The sequence below is a fragment of the Pleurodeles waltl genome, chromosome 5, assembly GCF_031143425.1.
Source record: "Pleurodeles waltl isolate 20211129_DDA chromosome 5, aPleWal1.hap1.20221129, whole genome shotgun sequence".
In the NCBI taxonomy this organism is placed as follows: domain Eukaryota; kingdom Metazoa; phylum Chordata; class Amphibia; order Caudata; family Salamandridae; genus Pleurodeles; species Pleurodeles waltl.
The window spans coordinates 473,484,754-473,505,271 of NC_090444.1; the positions used below are offsets into that span (position 1 = coordinate 473,484,754).

At 46.1% G+C, this 20,518-nt stretch overlaps 1 protein-coding gene and 1 long non-coding RNA gene across 4 annotated transcripts in view; one reads left to right on the forward strand and one right to left on the reverse strand.

The window, feature by feature from the left end:
- Positions 1-20,518, reverse strand: part of MTHFD1L (methylenetetrahydrofolate dehydrogenase (NADP+ dependent) 1 like) — a 1,484,080-nt gene that overhangs the window by 466,221 nt on the left and 997,341 nt on the right. The gene's annotated exons all lie outside the window — the stretch shown is intronic.
- LOC138297274 (uncharacterized) lies at positions 9,212-19,667 on the forward strand. The gene is made up of 2 exons (XR_011203990.1): positions 9,212-9,322; positions 18,084-19,667. It is a non-coding gene; the product is annotated as an uncharacterized lncRNA (long non-coding RNA).

A 20,518-nucleotide genomic window follows, 5' to 3' on the forward strand; every position in this document is an offset into this window, starting at 1 on the left:
TCAGTGTGGATGGTGGTAACGGGTGAAAGTATGCATGGACCTGCTCTAGTTCAATTGGGTCTGGCTGCCTGTATAAAAAGGTATAGTACTCACATTGACTTCTCTAGGTGCGTGGTGAGTCCTCCCCTTCATGTCACGCACATTTACTATTGGTGCCCCTTCGCTTCCCGGTCTCACCAACCAGGCTAGCATTCTCCCAGATCTACCCTCTTCTGCTTCCACTGAGGCCCAGTATTTTCGTGCGCTATGTAATCTTAGTTGTTCTTCAATTCGGGAATGCGAGGACCTAGCTTCTTTTAATCTGTCTTCCTCTGTTTCTGTACCGTTACTGTTCCTTTCCACTTCGTGGATGGTCTTTTCTAGCTTAACCAGCTCCCTCTCTAGTGTGCGCTGGATTCCAGCCGTCTGGCTCATGCATTGGCCTCTCACTGCCACCTTGAGGGTTTCCCATTCTATGCCCCTAGATGTTGCTGATCTGGCATTAAGGGTAACATGATCTATTATATGGGAGCGGAGTGACTCTCTGTATGACTGGTCCTCCAGGGTAGACGGACGTAATCTCCACAATGGAATGGGGGGCCTATCCTCAGTTGCCTTCCATACCAGTAATAAGGGGTTATGATCGGATAGAGTGCGACCTAGGTATTCTGTGTGAGTTACATTTTGTGTAGCCTGTGCAGAGCATAGGATCCTATCTATCCTAGTGTGTAGGCGGTGTAAGCTAGAATAGTATGAGTAGTCCCTGTCTGTCAGGTGTTGGGCCCGCCAAGCGTCTATCAGTCCCCAACTCAGCATCCAATCTCTGGAATGGCTGGCTATTTTATGTGTTATCGCACCCTTAAGTGGCAGGGTGGAGCGGTCCATGTCCACATCTACCACACTGTTGAAATCTCCTCCAATGAATAATTCCTCCCCGTTTCTACGTGTAAGAGGTCTAGACAATTGCTGTAAAAAGGGGATTTGGTCCTGACTGGGGGCGTAAATGCTGCATAGGGTAGTTGGTACACCGTGTAGGAGGCCCCCCACCATCACAAACCTACCTTTGTGGTCAATCTTGGTGGATGTAACCTCAAAAGGGACCCCCGCTCTTATCCACACTAATGCTCCCCTGGCGTAGGCTGAGTATTTAGTAGCGAAGATCTGACCCCTCCATCTGCGCTTAAATGTATCTATCTCATTAGCTGTGAGGTGGGTTTCTTGCAGCAGGCCGACATGTACCCCTCTCCGTTTCAAGTACGAGAGTACACGATGTCTCTTAGAGGGCGAACCCAGTCCCCAGACGTTCCAGGTCAAGAATGAATAACTAGCATATCAGTGTGTGGTGAACCGCATTGTTCCCCCCTTCCTTCCCGTGCCTTAGTTCCCTACCCTCCTCGTTAAGTTTAATGTGAGTGAATCGTAACCCCAGTGCCACCATCAATGAACTAAATTGTAAAGCCCAACGCCCCAACCCCAGGGCACCTCTCAAACTGTAGGTTGCCTAGTTAACATTGCAACAGTGCAGTAATAACAACAAGTCAGTTTGAGTTCTCGCCAGTCCGATTGAATGGCCGAGAAACCGGTTGAGGGGGTGGCTGCGAGGTCGTCGAGGCCTTTTCAACAAAGTATTGTTATCCTCCAGTGCCAATCGGGAAGACACTTATGCCAGTTCATCCGATGTTTGGGGAGTCACTCTAGGGGCGTCACTGGGGTAGCTGGAGCCTTCTTCTGAAGAGACCGACGCCACGTCCGAGTCTTTTGCACTATTGACCTGCGAGGGCGCACTCTTGCACACCAAGGCCACCGCATCTAGGGCCTCTAACTTTGCTGACTCTCTCTGGGCCCTAGCTGGCCCCGCGGGCAGTCGATCCCTATTGCACTGTCTCTTCTTACCTCTGCGGGCGGCTCCTCCGGGCTGTTCGCGGCGGCCCGCAGTCAGGCCCCTCGACTCCAACCATTCCCATGCTTCCTCTGGTGATTGTAGAAACACCGTTTTGCCATCCAGGACCACTCGTAGTTTGGCTGGGAAGAGAAGTGAGTACTGGATCCCCTCCTCGCGGAGGGCTTTTTTCACAGTCAAGAACGAGGCACGTTTCAACTGGACTTCCAAGGTGAAATCCGGGAATAGCGTCACTGCGCTATTTTCAACTTCAAACGGCCCTGCTTCTCTGGCTCTACAGAGCAGACAGTCCCTGTCTCTATAATGCATGAACTTCGCCACCACCACCAGCGGTGGCTTCCCCGGCGCCTGAGGTCTCGAGGGGACTCGGTGTGCTCTCTCCAGGGAGAAAAGGCCGTAAGATGATCCGGCACCACGACTGTGCGTAGCCATCCTTCAAAGAATTCCACCATGTCGGAACCTTCTACTCCCTCCGGAAGGCCCACCACCCGAATGTTGTTCCTGCGGTTCCTGCCTTCTGCATCCTCCACGCGGCGTTCGAGGCGGTGTACCCGGTCTGTCAGCTGTTGAACTGAGGCTGCAAGGTTTTCGTGTTTCGGAGTGAGCTCTGCTATGTCTGTCTCTGTAGCTTTCACTCTGCCTGCCAGTTTGGTGTGGTCTGCCCTCAGCAACCAAGCTCCACTGCCACTTGGTTAATGTCTTGTCGTAAAGTTATTTTTGTGTCTTCAATGGCCCCCAGGATCTTCTCCATGGTTGCCTGAACCGTTGGTTGCGCGAAGTCCCCCATGGTCTCTCTCTGTTGTGTACTTATAGGATTACAATGCAATGTCTTGCTTCTGGTCTTACCCTTGGAAGACATTCGGGACTCGTGTTGCTGTGGGCTAGATGTCAAACAGGGTGGTGACCCACTCACCGGCTGGGGATGGGTGTATTCATTCTCCTGTTGGACCCAATTGGTCCGATCTGCGGCCCCCCGGACCGGATGCCAGAATGTGCAAGCCTGGTTCCAATCAAGTTGTCTCAAAGAGGTGGGTCCTCATGGCCCAGGCCAGCAGGGCCTTCCAGCGTCGGTACCATATCTGTGCTCGTTCGCGGCGCCCCTCATCATGCCTCCTCTCCCTGCGGCACTCGTATTGGACCCAGCCAGTCGAGTCGTCGCTCCCCCAGGAGCCCCCAGAGGAGTTCTGCGTCTCATCTGCAGCTAGCAGCACGCAGCCTCAGCCTCACTCGGAGTCACTCACTGGCGCTCGGCTCTCCTCAACTCTGCCCAACTCTGCTCGTGCTTCGTAACTCCGGTCCTGCCCAGCCAGAGCCTTCCCGGTAGGCTTCCCTCTGCCGATCCCAGCGGCCGGGTCGTCGCCCCCCCCGGAGCAATCAGGGGGGGGTTCCACGTCTCTGCCGCAGCAAGCAGCACGTAGCCTCAGTCTCACCTGGAGGCACTCACTGGCATCCAGCTCTCCGCATCTCTGCCCCACGCTGCTCGTGCTTCGTAACTCTGGTCCGGCCCAGCCTGGGCCTTTCTGGCCGGTTTCTCTCCACCGGTCTCGGCATCCGGGTCGTCGCTCCCCCGGAGGCAACCAGGGAAGTTCCACGCCCAGCCGCAGCAAGCAGCACGTAGTCTCAGCCTCACCTGGAGTCATTCACCGACGTCCAGCTCTCCTCACCTCTGCCCAACGCTGCTCGTGCTTCGTAACTCTGGTCCAGCCCCGCCGGGGCCCTCCTGGTCGGCTTCCCTCCACCGGTCTCGGCAGCCGGGTCGTTGCTCTCCCAGAGGTAACCAGGGGAGTTCCCTGCCTCAGCTGCATCAAGTAGCACGAAGCCTCAGCCTTAGCCGCACCCGGAGTCACTCGCTGTTGCCCGGCTCTCCTCCTCTCCGCCCAACGCTGCTCGTGCTTCGTAACCCCGGACCGGCCTAGTCCGGGCCCACACGCTCGCCGGGTCCCGGTCACCTGGATTCGTCACCGCAGTTCGGCCCGGTGGTCTCGGCGGCCAGCCCGGCTCTGCACTTTCAAGATCGTATCCCCGGCACCAGGAGGATGCTGAGTTTTATTGGATTCCACCGGCTTCCTTCCGCAGGTCTCGGCAGCCGGGTCGTCGCTCCCTCGGGAGCAGCCAAGGGAGCCCCGCGTCTCATCCGTAGCAAGCAGCACGTAGCCTAAGTCTCACCCGGGGTCACCCACCGGCGTCCGGCTCTTCTCACCTCTGCCCAACGCTGCCCACGCTTCGTAACACTGGCCCGGCCCAGCTCGGGATCACACTCACGCTGGGTCCCGGTCGTCTGGGTTCGTATGGGGTTCTTCCTCTCGATCCGGTGGTCCCAACTGCCAACCGGGCTCCGCAGCTTCAGGATCGCACTCTTGGCACCCTGGAGGATGTTGATTTACTCAGGATTAATTAAGGCCTCGACGGAGCTCTGATACTAAGCGTCCGCCATGTTGGCCCGATCAGCCACGCCCTACTGAGTTTCACACTTTGTGGCCATATCAGCCCAATAGGCATGCAGTGTTCACAGACCGCAGTGAAAGTCTGGGAAAGAGAAAATCCTCTTTCTACAGGTAACCAGCCCCTTAGATTCCTATCTGGTGGAGTGGTAACAAACATCCCTTGGTTAACTTTAGAGGTAGAGGCCTGCACCACCAGGCTCTAAGGGGTGGGTGGTGAGTAAAGCTAGGTTCCCAGGAGTGCAGTAGTGGCAGTGTCAATTGTCCTGTGTACAGGAATGCCCATGTAGGGCTGAACCCTGATTCAAGCAAGACATCTGAGAGGGCTTGATTGAAAGGCATGAGAAGTTCTGTGTGAGACATCCCAGGCTGAGGCACCTCAGTCAAGACACTGGTCTTGACTTCCACTGAAGTTAGCATGAGGTTGAGGACCTCCGGCTGCCCTTCACATCACTATAGCAAAGGAGACCCTTCCCTTCATAGTTACAGTTGGAGGAGAGACCTGGCCAGTGTCCAGACCACTGGCATCAGCCAGGTCCACATACCATGTGTCTTTGGCAAAGTTTTTTGAAGGGGAACAGGGTAGCAGATCTAAAAAAAAGGAGACATTTTAATATTATGCTGAGCATGCAAAACGTGCATCATCGGTTAAAATTTACAGTGTAAATTTAACAACATTTTACATATTTCTCCCATATTATTCCAATATCAAATATTTTAGGACACAAGCATATATATGCCTAAATTGCTAGTGTCTATCAAATATTTAGGCATAGACATGTATGGTTGAAACTGTGTACATTAAAATCTATGTAACAATTTCACGATTCACAGCCCCAGGTTTGCTTCACATACTTCCCTATTTTCTCCCAAATGCAGGGAACATCACAAAAATAAGTTGTAGCTCTAATTCTATGCTATAGGTTTTGACTATAGAGTTCCTCTGGAGAGGTCTCTTCAACCACCTCAATTATCAGGACTTTAAACAGAATTGTCAAAGATATAAATATTTATCTCTGGAATTCAAATATATCAAAGAATCCCTGAATAGTCTCACTCTTTACATCCATCACTAGTATGTAATGGAGTGAGCCCCATGTTTATTTCAACCATATCACAGGAACGTCTGGGAAAGAGGAATGGTGATAGAAGTGCAGTAAATCTACAGAGGCCTTTCACTCTACTAACTAAGGGCCTGATTTAGATATTGACTGAGGGAATACTCCATCACAAATGTGAGGGATATCCAGTCCGCCTTATTGCGATCTCCTCAGGACATCATGGTATTGTAATAAGGTGGATGGGAAATCTATCATGTTTGTGACGGAGTATTCCCCTCCGGCAAGACCTAAATCAGGCCCTAAGCTTTTACAGAACTAATGTACGTGTGCCCCCTAACGGGATAAACTTATTTTCATTTTTATTTGAAATCGAACATATCCCCTTACGAGTTATCCGATAGATATCCCAAAGAAACTATAATTGGTTCCAATGCCTAATGAGCTTGTACATTTTTTAAGTTAAACCATAATTTTCCATTTATCTTTCAGCATGGCATTTGTAAGGACTGTTCCCACATATTCTGATAGAGGAAACCTAGTTCTAGACGTCTACTACTAATTCAACTGGTCTAGGGCAAAGAAAAATAATTTGCATTTTAGACTCCTATATTTAAAACAGACAATGCAAGCTGTGTGACTGCCTAAAACAGGTGATTTCCCTTCAGTAAAATTTTTTTAATCAGCAAACCGATGTCCAGATAAAAATAGCTTCTGAACCTCTTCCTCATTACTTTGCCTTCCAATTAACTGTTTGCTTTTGATTGGTCTTCAAAAAGAACCATAGCAAACAGAACTAGTAACAAGGTGCCCTTGCGAGTTACAACTTTACAAAATGATGATCGGGTAAAGGGTACAATTGTTCTTACACTTTTTTGGCAAGAGTATATTGAACCTTACCCATAGAAATATTTTTTTTTCGGAACACAAAAGATTATAGTACTATTCAAAGTAAGTCTCAGGTCAGGGAGTCAAAGACTTTTGTTATATTCATTGGTACAATCCCTTCCCTAGAGCCTTGCTTGCTGTATATCAATCTTGCTGCTTCGAACATGTTTCAGGCTTTTTTGTAATTAACCTGATTATGGTCATCATGCACAGCTATACTTAAAGAGGTGGCTGGAATTCCACTGGAGTGCCTCTATTGTTTTGGGAAATGTGCATAACTTTTTTTTTTTTTTTTTATTATGAGAAGATGTATTCTACGCAAGGTTTATTTGTCCTTCTGTGCTTGGCTTCTTGTGTTTCTACTGGGTGTTCAGTAGCACACCTGAGGCTGTTATGCATGACCTTTCACTTTGCTGTAGATACCTGGGGAGATAGCAGTGTAGTTTCTTGTAGATTGATGCTGTGTTTCTGAATTTAATTTTTATTGAGTTAAGCCAGAGGAGTTTAAAGTAAGGATGGAACTAGAGAATCTTGGGCTTCAAGAGACGGAAGTAGCTGCAGTCTTCTCTGTCTTTTGAAATCAGACTTGGATCCAATATTTCCCTTACATTGTAAATTGCGGTCTTCAAAAAGGAACCCTTGTGTTTTCTTAAGCAGCAGTAGTAGTGATGGCATCATTGGGTATTTTGTATTTTTATTTTTTACTTTTATTTCTCCATATTCGGCTCAAAGCATAGTATGACGTCTAAAGTTCATCTTCAGACAAGGATTAATGAGCACATCTGAAAGTGCTTAGTAAGATGGACAGCAATGACAAAACAAGAATGTCATTGTGTTATTGTTGAAGCTCAGTTAGATAGCAACCATATGTTAATATTGGAGTAACTGATGTCAATGCACACAGCAATACATTCATATACACAAACAAAGTCGCATCACCATTATTAGATTTCCCCATTGTGAACTCTCCGTCAATCCCGGCATGTAGGTATGTGGTCAAGCAGGCTCTCAGACCTAGGCTTGAGGTTACTCCCTGACACATCACAGGTGGGGTAAAACGTAGCCGGCAGTTAAAAGCACAAACAGGAAAATTTAGATCAGATCGCACAAATAGGCGTAGCAACACCACCATGGTCCCCGGAGATTGGCCCCAATAAAACACACCTGGCTAGAGGGGTGTGTGCATTCCCACAAACACCATAAAGTCAGATGCTGCATATAGTTAGAAACAGTTAGCCAATCAGAACACAGCAAACACAGAAACCACAAGCCCCTCAGGCTGGACATCTGAATACGTACTCACTGGCCTACATTATGTCTACGCAAGGTCGAGGCCCACCTGCATTCATTATCTAGAACTGTATTTATGACTCCATTGGATAGGATTGTTATTTGATTTTTAGTTTTATATAGCGCTTGATTGCCCAAGGACGTCTTGGCACTGACACTGCAAACGGAGATGGGAGAAAGAGGCAATGTAAATGATCTATTTCTTCAGTTTAAAGAGCCAAGTCTTAATAGATTTCCTGAAGCTTGTCAAATCGGGGCAGTTCTTTAACTTTAAGGGAAGGGAATTCCAGAGCTTCATTTACCCCCTCCGACACCCTGGAAACGCTTTGAACCTGGTCGGCAGGAGATTCCTAGATGCTCTGGATCTGAGATTTCGAGACAGTGTATGAAAAGAAAATATGTCCTGGATATATTTAGGGACAATCTTATGTATCGCCCTATAGGCTATGCAAAGAGCTTTGAATTCTAGTCTCCTTGTGATGGGAATCCAGTGTAATTTTTCAATAGCTTGGGAGGCAGAATATTTTTTGAATTTTATTAATAGCTGGGTTGACGCACTTTGAAGCACCTGGAGCTTAAGAAGAAGGCTTTTGTTTGTGACCAGGAACAATGGATTACCATAGTCCAATGTAGATAAAAGAAGAGTGGTAACTACCGAATTTGATGATCAAGTGGGATAAACTGACAGACCTTTCTTATTCTTAGTGCATAGAAAGTTGCAGAAGCCAGTATGTTGATCTGATATTCAAAGGAAAGTTTTTATCCAAAATACCAAGATTCTTTACTTTCTGCACTGGTATAGGAGGTGATCCTAGATCTTGGGGCCACCATTTGGAGGTCCAATATGAAATGTCATTTTGAAAAAGAAGGACCTCAGTTTTGCTTGAGTTCAGTTTTAAGTAGTTTCTATTTATTCAGGTACTTATTTGCGTCATACAGAAACTGAAATTAGCACAAGTTTTATCTGGATTGCTGGAGATTGATACCACTATTTGTATATCATCTACATATGGGATCACAGAGAAGCCAAAGGAAGTAAGGAGTCTAGCTAGAGGTGTAGCAAAGACTGAATAATGTAGAGCTCAGTGAAGATCCCTGCGGTAAAGAAAAGTGATCTGAAACAAAGCCCTAAATGGCGACATGATGTACTTTATCAGTGAGGAAAGATTTTATTAATCTTAGGGCCCGGGCCCATATCCCCAATCCGATGAGATGGTCAATCAAGATGGCGTTATTGACAGTGTCAAAGGCTGCCGAAAGATCCAATAAAATCAGTACAGCCTTACCACCCTCATCCAAGATAGATCTCAATTCTTCAGTTACAGCTATTAGTGCAATTTCTGTACTATGGGATTTTCTAAATCCATATTGACTGCAATCCAGCAATGTATTGGTATCTGAGAAGGTCATTAATTCCACATTCATTGTACTCTCTAGTATCTTAGCTGGGAGTGGAACTGTTCACATTTTAACCAAGAAAGTCATGTTTTTCAGTGCTCTATGGTACTCAAAGAAATATATAAAAACCTACTGCAAACTGATGCACATTGAGAGAGTCCTCAGACCCCGGTTCTTTAACTGCTCTCCCAGAAGTAATGTTTAATTAAACAAAATGTTCCTGTTTTGCCAGACACCCCTTGTCTTTTATTTTTTAAGGTAAATTCTCATTCAAGCAACATTTTCTCGAGCCAGACATGAGCAGACCCAAATGCGACCGAAGGAAGGGGACCCAGCCCGGACAGATTCACATTTGCCCAACAAGAAAGGTGAGCAGACGCTGCAATTAATTGAATGTTCTGCTGAATCCACAGGCCGGGGGTCCGTCCTGAAGCTGCCGTCACATGGGTAAGAGAATACATCAGAGCCTTGCTCCTAGCATTTGGCGTGTGGCAAACTAGGAAAAAGTATAACCCGCATAACTCGAGGAAGTAACCTTTTGTTGATCATCAGTGTGAGGGAAGGTGAATTATTTTTGTTTTGGATTGCTGGTCACAGACTGCTGGGTGTGACACAGATCTATGCATAAGACCTGGGTGTGATATAAGGTCAACACCTCTGTTGTAAAATGTGCCTTTCACTTGGACCACTGGGCTTGACACAGATGGTACCTATAGGACCTGGGAGTGTTATACAGCCCACACTTCAATCTTACTAGGCTAAAAAGGTTTTCTTAGTGCTACTGTTTTCTTAACACTGTTAGTATCTAAAAGAAGTGGGAGGTGTGTTCGCTTGGACAGCTGGGTGTGAGACAGATGATACGCAGGACCCCTTGGTGTGACGTAGGGTGTAACTTGGACATTAGGGAACTAGAAAGATTGGAATCCAGGAGATTAGGCATGGCTTGTGTCCGGCCAAGAAGGGACTATGATTGTTCAAGTTATTCCTTTCTTCCTCTGCATAAATTGTTATCTTTAGCTCAGAGCTGATATCAACAAGATTATCAGGCTCACTTATTCTCAACCACTATGCAGAGCTTCCCCTGGTCACAAAATATGCGCTAAGATCAGGCTAAGGTATTTCGGACAGGCCGTTCCCTTCAATTTTTTGTGCCTTGTCAGCTTTTCTTCGTGCTAGTTCAAATGGTGCAGTTTTGATATTGTGACACTGGAAATTAATGTGACTATGTTTTGTCTTGAGTCTTGTGTTTTGTCGATGACTTAATGTGCTATAAATACATTGCTAATTCATACAAATTGCTATTTGATACCAAAGTAAGACTTGCTATTTTGTATGCCAAATTTCATGCTGTTTGAATTAACAATTGCACTTTTTCCTAGGTTGTAGTTCTTCATATGCACCTGTAAATAACTTGGAGCTCAGTAGAACTCGTAACCCCATGTATATATTACCTACTACCAGAGTAGAACTGTTAATTCCCATGTGCATATTTCCCTATTTCCAGATTCAAACGTACAAAATCCCCTAAAAATAGAAAATTTAGAAACACGTATACCTCCAGATCCCCAAAAAGCATAAAAGCTAAAAAGAGTAACTATCCCCTAAAAGGGACAGCACAGAGGCGGAGATCCCAAGTGGAACTTCCTTTACATACAGGCTTGTCTGAGGAAATTGGGACGCTATTCTGAGGAAAAAACAGTGGAGCTGCCAAAACGAGAATATGCCCTCTACTACAGAAGGGCATGTCAAGGACCAGTTATGTGCTATGGGCCCAGATCGATTAGAAAGGGCTAAGAGCCAAAATGCCAACATAAACTGAGGAAGACCTCCCTCTAGGTGGTCACGATGGCCACAAGTGTGCTAACGGCACTGGTTCTGAAGGGAACTCCAGAGGAAAACCCCAGAGGGTTTCAATATAGCTACAACAATAGAAACCAAAAAGCTTGGCAGCAGCCAAACCACATACAGTGTTACTATTGCCAGAGAATGGGCCACATGACTGACGGATGCAGACTAAAGGCACACCACAAGCAAATGTCAACGAGCAAGGGCCAGGCTACGCAAAATTTCCATCCGCAAAGCCAAGCCCAGTGAAACCTGCGTGCCCCATATATTCAGCCACTGGGAAATCAGTCCACTGCCACACCACCGCAACAGGGATCAGGTAGTTGGGTTAACACATGGAATGAGCAACCACAGAGAGAGAACTCAGTCCAACAAGGACAGGGGCCACAACCGCGGCAGGAAGGAGTAACTATTTGGGGAGGCAACACCTTCTTGCAGATGCCGAAACCAAATGCGCACTAAATAAAAATATCCAAAAAGCAAAAGCATCCATTTCACACAGACCTCATAAATCACTGCAGTAAAACTCAAAAGAAAGGCAAATGAGACAACATTAGAGATTTAAACATTTACTTGCATTCGGGAAACTCAGGGTTACTGTGCTCCTGTAGATAGGGTATCCTCGCAAGAGTCCACCATTCAGGGTTGTTGTGCCGCTGTCAATTGGGTATCCTCACTAGAGTTCGCTATTCAGGGTGCCTGCTGGCACCCAGGCCCCATGCTTCTGCTGATCCCCCAGGGCAGGGTCAGTTGGTCAAACCACATGGGGAAGGCAGTCTGACAAAGGGAGTTAGGACGCATCCCCGACTAGCTCTTAAAAAGCAGGCACCCAGGACCCCGCACACACAAATCAAATGGGACGGGTTTCTATAATGAGGTCAAAAGGTCCCTATTCCCGGGCACCCAGCCGTGACCAAGGGTTCTTTTTTGCGTGTAGCCCCAGCAGTGATAGAGACCACAGAAAGTCAATGGTCTCCAGCTAAATAGAGGATCCCTTTTAGTTCCAAAACAAAGCTTTCTCCAGTGTCGGGAGCCAGGCTTCCTGTATGCCTGGGGTAGTGAAGACCCCATAACCTCCACAATACACAAATGAGTTCCGGCAGACTCTGAAGCACATTATGGTGCTGAGTCAGTAGAGGGGGTCCTCCAGAACATCCAGCTGTCCCAATCTATTCCCATATTTCAGACAAGCTTCAACAAGGTCTTAGTCTTGCTCCAGACTTTCAATGTAGCGATTTGTTTGCCTCCTCCTTTCCCTCAAAGCTTTCTGAGTAACAGATGGGAATGGCAGGTCCAAATAAGATTTGGTCCAAGGGAGAGGGGGATGCCGGAGAAAGGGAGTTTGACAAGTCCATCATAGCTCCGAGCAGAACAGAACACAGAGACACACTGGGCCGCTAAACTCTCAGACTCCCTCCGGTTCATGACAATCAAAACAGATTATGAGAAGGTCTAGGGAAGTGCCCAAAGACAAGGGTGTGGAAATTAATAAAATATCTACTCCTCCATGTGGCAAGTTGCTTCATAAATCTACTTGCCCATTTGGTACCTTGTAGTGCGGCAACAAATTATGGTATCAATCTCATTACATAAGAGCTCTAATAACTGCCTCTGTGATTATGTCAGGCTACTACTATAGTAGGACTTAAACATTACCACTTTACTTATTTTGCCACTTTTCCCCAGATCTACGTACTGGGGCTGGAGGTAGCGGTAAGCAATAGTTCCAAGGTTGGAATGCCTTGTTGAGTCTCTGCAAAACTACTAACTTCCATGTATTACGGGCTTTCACCAGCTCTTCGCTAATCTTTTTTCCATACTGAGAAAGATTGGAAATTTACTTCTGACAAGAGCAGAAGTAAAACTTCTTTCAGGGTTGGGAAAAAAGTGGTTGGAAGGAAAGTGAACTTGTAAACACTCAACAGGTTTTCCCATGAGCAAATCTACACATCCATATTTTCTCATGCTAAAATACAGTGCACAAATATTTTCTATGACTACAATTCCCTAGTCTACTTGTGTAAGTTCTTGTGAATTAATAAAATATGTAAATCTGCACTAATGCAAAGACATCTACTGTTAGAAATGGGTTTTCTGGTTGGCTAGGGTATGCACCTAAGCGAGGCTGAACCCACCCAATCTAGTCAGGTCAAGGGACTTACACGTCCAAGATAACCCCTGCTCACCCCCTTGGTAGCTTGGCACGAGCAGTGAGGCATAACCTGGAGGCAATGTCTAAAGCGTTTGCAGAACACACGTGACTAAATAAATACACCACAAAGGGAACACAACACCAAGTTATGTTAAAATAAACTGTATTGCACAAAACACAATTAGACCAAACATAACATGTCAGTAACACCCTGCTACTCAAGCAGTTGCCAGAACATTGCATAGGTTATTGGTACTCTGCAGAAATAAGCAGTAGTCCTAATAGAACACATAGGTATTCAGTATTCTGCAACATAAGCATTAGTCGGGGAAACATTACTAAGATAATGCACGCCATACTACACATAAATGCCCAGAGGAGGAACATTAGCACATAATGGCAATCATAAAAAAAGAATATGTCCTCATAATTGTGCATAGTGTAGTAAATACATCATTATGGTAAGGATTATCTGCAATTCCTTCGATATGAGGTTACGAGTGCTCCGTCGCGTCTATTAAGATGAACGTGGTGAAAGAGGCGTAATTCGGCCCCGCAGGAGCTCTTGCGCTCCTATTACCGTGGTGAGGCAGAAGGCGAGGATCCATGAGGGCTGGGCCAGTATGGGACCTTTAATGAGGTTTCCCTTCTCCCGTATGGCCAGCCGTGCCTGCAGTGCCCCCTGAGGAACAATGTCCCAGGAGAGGGGGATTTACAGGCTATAGGGTGGTGCGCCAACCGCAAACACAGGACAGGTCAAGGGGACGACTCTAGGTCCTCTCACCCCATGCGAGGCACATCTCAGGTGTGGCCGCTCGTCTCCGACTAGAGCGGCTGCTGGCGCCAGTGGTCCACTCCTCCGGGAGTAGAGGATGAGCCCTCTGGGGGCTCAGACAGGACCCAGCCACTCCCCTGGCCCGATGGGGAGAGACGCACTTTTCTTTGACCTGGGCTGCGGCAGTGATCCTTCTCAGAAGGAAGGACCAGTTGGTGTCCCAATGGCACTCTCCCCTTTGGTCCTGTGCCCCTGGGGTACTAATCCTCGAACGTGCTCCGTGGTCTTGAGATTTTCTTAACCCTCTCGCGTCACGGCGGTGAGGCTCCCTCCGAACCACGCCATAAAGCGTTCTCCGGACACTATAAAAGTGAGTAAGGCGCTCTCAGGAGTGCTTGGAGGCCAACTCTGTAAAGAGCTCTCCAGGCGCTAGGCAAAATACAAAAAAAGGCGCTCTTCCATGTGCTACGAAAATGAAGTGCTTCTCCTGCACTACTCTAGTGCAGGGGAAGTGTTTCTCTTGTCTAAAATGTCTCCAAATTGGGGGTGGGGGGCAGAGAGGGGACCTCCTGTACATATACTCAGTTTTTCAATGGTTTCACAAAGGGAAGAACAGGCTCCAACCAGTTACAACACATTCTCAGAGTGCCCCTTCTCTCCTCCAGCACAGGCTCCCAGCATCAGTTGGGTGGTAAACAACCCTTTTGTGTGAGGCCAGAGCACAGCCTCTCAGTCCAGGAAGACCATTCAAAATGTACATGCACCTCTGTGACACGCCCACTCTCCCTGTGTACAGACTGCCTGAGAAGTATGCACATAGCCCAACTGTCACTCTGCCCAGACATGGATTGGAGTCAAGCTGCAAAACACCAGAGTCATAAGCAGAGAGAAATGCTCACTTTCTAGAAGTGGCATTTCTGTAATAGTAATGAAAGGTCCACCTACACCAGTAAGCAGCATTTCTCACTACCATTACAACCATACCAAACATGCCTATGCTACTCCTCGTAAATCAGAAAATACCCCCTAGCCACAAGGCAGGGCATTTCCAATGCAATCCTATGAGAAGGCAGCACTCACATAAGTGAGAAACCAAATAGGCTGTTTGTCACTACAAAGACAGGCCATGCTACTAGGCACATGTCCTGCCTTCTACATACATAGAACCCTGCCCATAGAGCTAGCTAGGGCCTACCTTAGGGGTGACTTACGTGTAGTAAAAGGGGCATTCTGGGCCTGGCAGGTAGATTTAGATGCCATGTCCCTGTGGCAGCAAACTGAGCACGCAGGTCCTGTGCTAGCAGGCCTAAGAGAGGTATGAAAGGCTACTTCAGTGGGTGACGCTAGTAGCGCTGCAGACCCACTAGTAGCATTTAATTTAGAGGCCCTGGGTATAGAGGTACCCCTGTACAAGGGACTTACAGGTAAATTAAATGTGCCAATCAGGTATAAGCCAATCATTCCAAGTTTACAAGGGAGAGCACCTGCACCTTAGCACTGATTAGCAGTGACAAGGTGCCCTGAGTCATAACATCAGACAAAAAGGGTCAGAAAAATTAGGATAAGGCAAAAAGTTTGAAGAATGACTCTGTAAAAAGGGCGAGGGACAACATCTACCCTATGTACACTTTTGTGACTAAGAAGTGGGCCCCTAATTAAGTCTGGCGTTAACCAAGACTTTTTTGTTTTTATTAAAATTCTACCCTCTCGCTCTCCCTCTGTCTGTTTGTCCATCTGGCGGCTGCCTTCACTGAGAGCAATAGCAATCTGCTTTCACAAGGAGCATATCTGCACACAAAGTTGTTTTGTTTAGTGCCAGGAACTACTGTGGCAATGTGTGGTTTTTGAGACCAAAAAATATTTTTGTTACCAATGTTTGTGACAATGGTGAGGGCCCAGCAGCTCTCACAACAATAAAGTTTTATAAAAGCCATGTCAAAATAAGATACATATTAACAAACCCAGAAGACTGACCACCAGTGTCAGACCTATTGGCTTTGCCAATGCTTGTTTATTTCATGTTTCCCATAATCATCTGAAAACTGTTTACAATGGTTTTCCATTACGAACATACTTTAGAAATACTAGCATGTATCAACACATTTTACTACATGATGTTTCACAGAAATGGTACCTAAAATTTCACAGTAATTTAGCAAAAATCTTTCTCCTAGTTGCATTTTTTGTGAACATTTCATTTTGAAAGCAATCTTGAATTCAAGCTTCTGCAAATATGTGCATCTAATCAGGGATCATTCTGGGAGCATTAACGTAGCCTCAATGTTAAAGTTTGTAAACATATATACTTTTTTAGTTTTTACTGGAACCACCGTCAGTAGTGCAGCCCGAGCTCACAACATTTATTTACACCGCTCACCCTAATAATAATGGCTTTGCATTAATGAGCCATAAATACAAGTTCGGACATCTTTAACATATGGATACAAATATTATATAAACTGCAGAAAATTCCCTTTCCTGCTCCATAATGTGACAAAGTAAACTGGCAGCCAAAGGTTTTGTGTTGCAGGGTGTTGGGTCTACTTGCCCCAAGGACAAAATAAAAATTAAAACTTGTTGTCCTTGACACTAAACAATATGTCCTGGGCGTCGGGCTATATGAGTTACATACTCCTGCAAAGACCAATAAAAAGAAGCCCAAAGCTAGCCCAAAGGAAGCCTCTTGAAAAGGGCATAGCCAAGACACCCGGCACCACTTGGGTCTCATTGCACACCACATGCTGGGACTAGAGGGGTACTCACATGACCTCAAGACACACTGATCGCCGACCAATGTTCAGTGCGACACACCTCTTTATACATCCCCTGTGCATGTGTAGGTGGAAAACACTGTCTACACTGATGGCACTCCCTTGCACACACTAGGGTTTTGGAGGGCTAATATGCCAACAGAGCACTAATTAAAATTAAAATTACCAACATGCACGCAAATGATCCCGTAAAGTATACTCTCAGATGTATATTTAGTGAGGCACTAAATCAATACTTGTCTAAACAATAACCCATTTTTTCCAAACGAGGTATCCAGACTGTGGCCACCTTCCAGTTCCTTACTAAATCACGGAAAAGGCAGAATTCCTAAGAAATAATTGCCAATATGCAAGGATGTAATGTGTTTTTCTTTTAGAACATCCAAAGCTAGGTTTCATTCAACAGGTCTACAGTCGAGCCGCTAAGTGCTCCACCTCTACAGCGGGTCAGCACTTTCTCAGCAGCCGCACCAGTGCCCCCAACAGGGTCAAGAGTCACAAACTGCTCCAAAAACTTTCCGCACCAATACTCCCAACATGTTCATGAGCTACAACCCGCTCCAAGAACTTTCCACATCCATACCTGCCAACGGGATTCCGAACCACACCTTGCCCCAAAGACTATTTTCGAAACTGTTTTCAACAAAGGAAGTCTCGCTACCAGAAGACCGCAGGCATCTCTGCTAGAATCATCTGAAGACCTACAATGTTTTATAAGTTATGTGTTTTTTTGTATTTATACATCCTCTGTAGACTAGGGGTTCTACAGAATCCATGCATTTCCAAAGAACAGTATAGTCTAATGGAGTCTAATCAGAAAATGTCAAGGTACTTGCGGAGGGACCTCTCCCACAGCACCTATAATTATACTGCACCCAAAACTAACATTTCACACGCACTACACAGCACCCTTTTACACAACATGTGCTATCAGCTCATGACTGCTGTGGGCTCCAAGACATCAGCAGGGGCATGTTACGTCTGTTTGTTGATACCACATTCAGTAAGCGCAGAGACGCTTTACGTATCCCAAGAGATCGCCCCTGAAAAAGCAAAATGCCTTCTTCATCTCTACCTGTGTAGGATTAGGGTCAAAATACAACCTAAAAGAGTAGAGCTCCATAGGATAGTAATAAATCTGACCCGCTACGAGACCAACCCCACGGCATTGTACCTTTTCACCGAGCCTAGCAATATCCAAACTGAGCTAAACAGGAAGTGTAGGAAAGGCACCATAGGAGAGGATACTGTTTGACCCTGAGACTTTACTGAAAAGAGATTCTTGGAGGAAGCAGTGCACAAACGCATCTGCTCCAACTTCCATCTATGGTCCCAGAGTGGCCTCTTAGCATATCTGGGGCCATGATTGTTAACAACAAGTCGACCCCACACATGAATTTTTAGTGCAGGGCTTTCAACTTTGAGGATACAAAGGGAATGGGTCTCATAGGGAAGGGTTAAATAACAGGGCAAATACCTCATGTCAGGAAATCTCGGACACTGAGATAGATAGGCACATGTGGATAAGAAGGGAAGAGGGAACCCCTAATTGTATGTAAACTCATGCTGTATTCTTTATGTTTCAGAGGCAAAAGAACCATTCCACTGGGCACGAATGAAAACTTTGGCACAATCCTGCACCTTCCGGACATGCAATGGGGCACCTTCCCGCTAATGGACACCTACTGGCATTGCGGCGAGTTTGCCTAAACCCAGCTAGTCTCCGGATGGCGTGGCCTCTGCTCCCTCATCACCATACATACCCCTACTCTGGACATCCCCAGAGAAGATCTGTCAGAACTGTACCAACACCCGCTAAGGAAGAAGATGACTGTTGCATCAGGCTCAAGAGAAAAGAACTGGTGATCATTTTGGCTGGGCTCAGTTCCAGCCAGAGGAATTCAGACTGTTCACCAATGCCCAAGTGTCCATACCCTTCTTCATCTTTCAGACAAAAGCGAATGCCCGCTGGTTGCAAATAACTAGGTGGGAAATGATCAAAAGTACTGAGCTTGACCTTAATGCAATAGAGGACAAACAGAGCCATCCGTCTTATGGTGATGCAACATCGGTATGTGTTGTACTTGATGACCGCAATGGAGAGTGGGGTTTGCATGAAGATCGGTGCATCTTACTATAATTTCATACCTGGGAATGACATGGACAGCAGAACTCTGACTCTTGCCATTCAAGCATTGCACAGACTACAAAAAGACATGCCTAAAGAGGGAGGTGTCCCTGAGCAGGAGTGGTTCAAGGACTGGTTCTCCTGGCTCCCCCGGTGGCTGACAGATCTGTGCACGTCATTCTTGCCTGTTTTCATTATGCTACTGTTTTTGTGTGGTTTCCTGCAAGTAGGGGGTTCCTGCTGTGAAAACGCAGTCCTCATATTGGGTAGAATGCAAGTAGCTAGGGAAGTGAGACAGCTAAACAATGTGACTACCATGACTTGTGGGTCTGATGGTGTAGTTGAAAATTCAACTAGAGGGGGGAATGGTGATATTGGAGTAATTATGTTGATGCACACAGAGATACATTCATATACACAAATTAAGTTGCATTACCATTATTAGATTCCCCCGTTGTGAACTCTCAGTCAACCCCGGCATGTAGGTACGCGGTCAAGAAGGCTCTCAGTCCTAGGCCTGTTGTTACAGACTGACAGGTCAAAGGTGGGGTAACACTTAGCCAGCAGGCAAATGCGCAAACAGGAAAACGTAGATCAGATCCCACAGACAGGCACAGTGACATCACAATGGTCCCCGAAGACTAGCCCCAATAAAACACACATGGCCAGAAGGCTGCGTGCATTCCCAAAAACACCATAAAGCCATATGCTGCATGTAGTTAGGAACACAGCCTATCAGAATGCAGCACACGCAGCAACCACACGTCCTTCAGGCCGGACATCTGGACACGTACACACTGGCCCACATTGTGTCCATGCAAGGTTGAGGTCCATCTGCATTCGTTATCTGGAACTATATTAACGACTCCATGAGAACTGCTTGCATTGTTAACTAAGAAAGGAATGCTCTTAATTGCTTTGTGGTACTGAGAAAAATGTATAAAAACCTCTGCAAACTGATGTACATTGAGAGAGAGCCCCCAGGCCCCGGTTCTATAACTGCTCTCCTAGCCATAATATTTAATTAAACTGTCACTGTTTTGCCAGACGCCTCTTGTCTTTTAAGGTAAATTCTCATTCGAGCAACACAACCATTGATTGGTGGATGAATGCTTTTTTTTTTATTTTTTTTTAATACTGAGCCAGTCCTCGGAAGAGTCACTACCTAATTTTAAAAGGCTGTCAGCTGAGTATGCGTGGAAAATGATGTGGACGTCTGGAAGACAAGCATTTGAGAGCATCAGATGTTGCAAAATACAGGTTACCTGGATAAAACATGGGGGGACATCTCATGCTAATATTGTATTGGGAAGCTGAACTGAATTCCCCTATGAAGATCTGAGTGCACCTGGTTAAATTGTAAACCATATGTGGATGTTGTCATGTTTGTTGTTTCAGCAGAAAGCTATACCAAATGTCAAATAGATTTCCAGGTAGAAAGGTTTCCATACTTATGGTATTTATTAGAAATTTTATATGTCACCTATCAGGTACTTTAGAGAGCTAGGCAGGCAGAGGTGTGGTGGAATGCAACTTTATCACAGGTAGTTAGACTCAAGATGGACTTGTGTTCAACCATGTCTGCAAGTCTTTGACCATGCTTATTGTTCATTTAAAGTCAAGTCTGCCTTTTTAACACTTTACTATACTGCACGTAGTTCAGTTTGGATCACAAGTGTAGGCATTCTGGAATAAATGCCCTTCTATGGCCCACTGGTCTTTCTCTGTGTTGCAACCTTTGCAATCATTGTTAGGGCATGAGAAGGGTGGGAGGCATAGTGAGGTGTCAGTTTCTGTAGGAAATATGCTATACAACATAAAACCTTACCTTTGATTAAGTAATCAATACGAAGCCCGTCGAGTGCCTTAAGGGTAGGTTTAATGTGGTCTCAC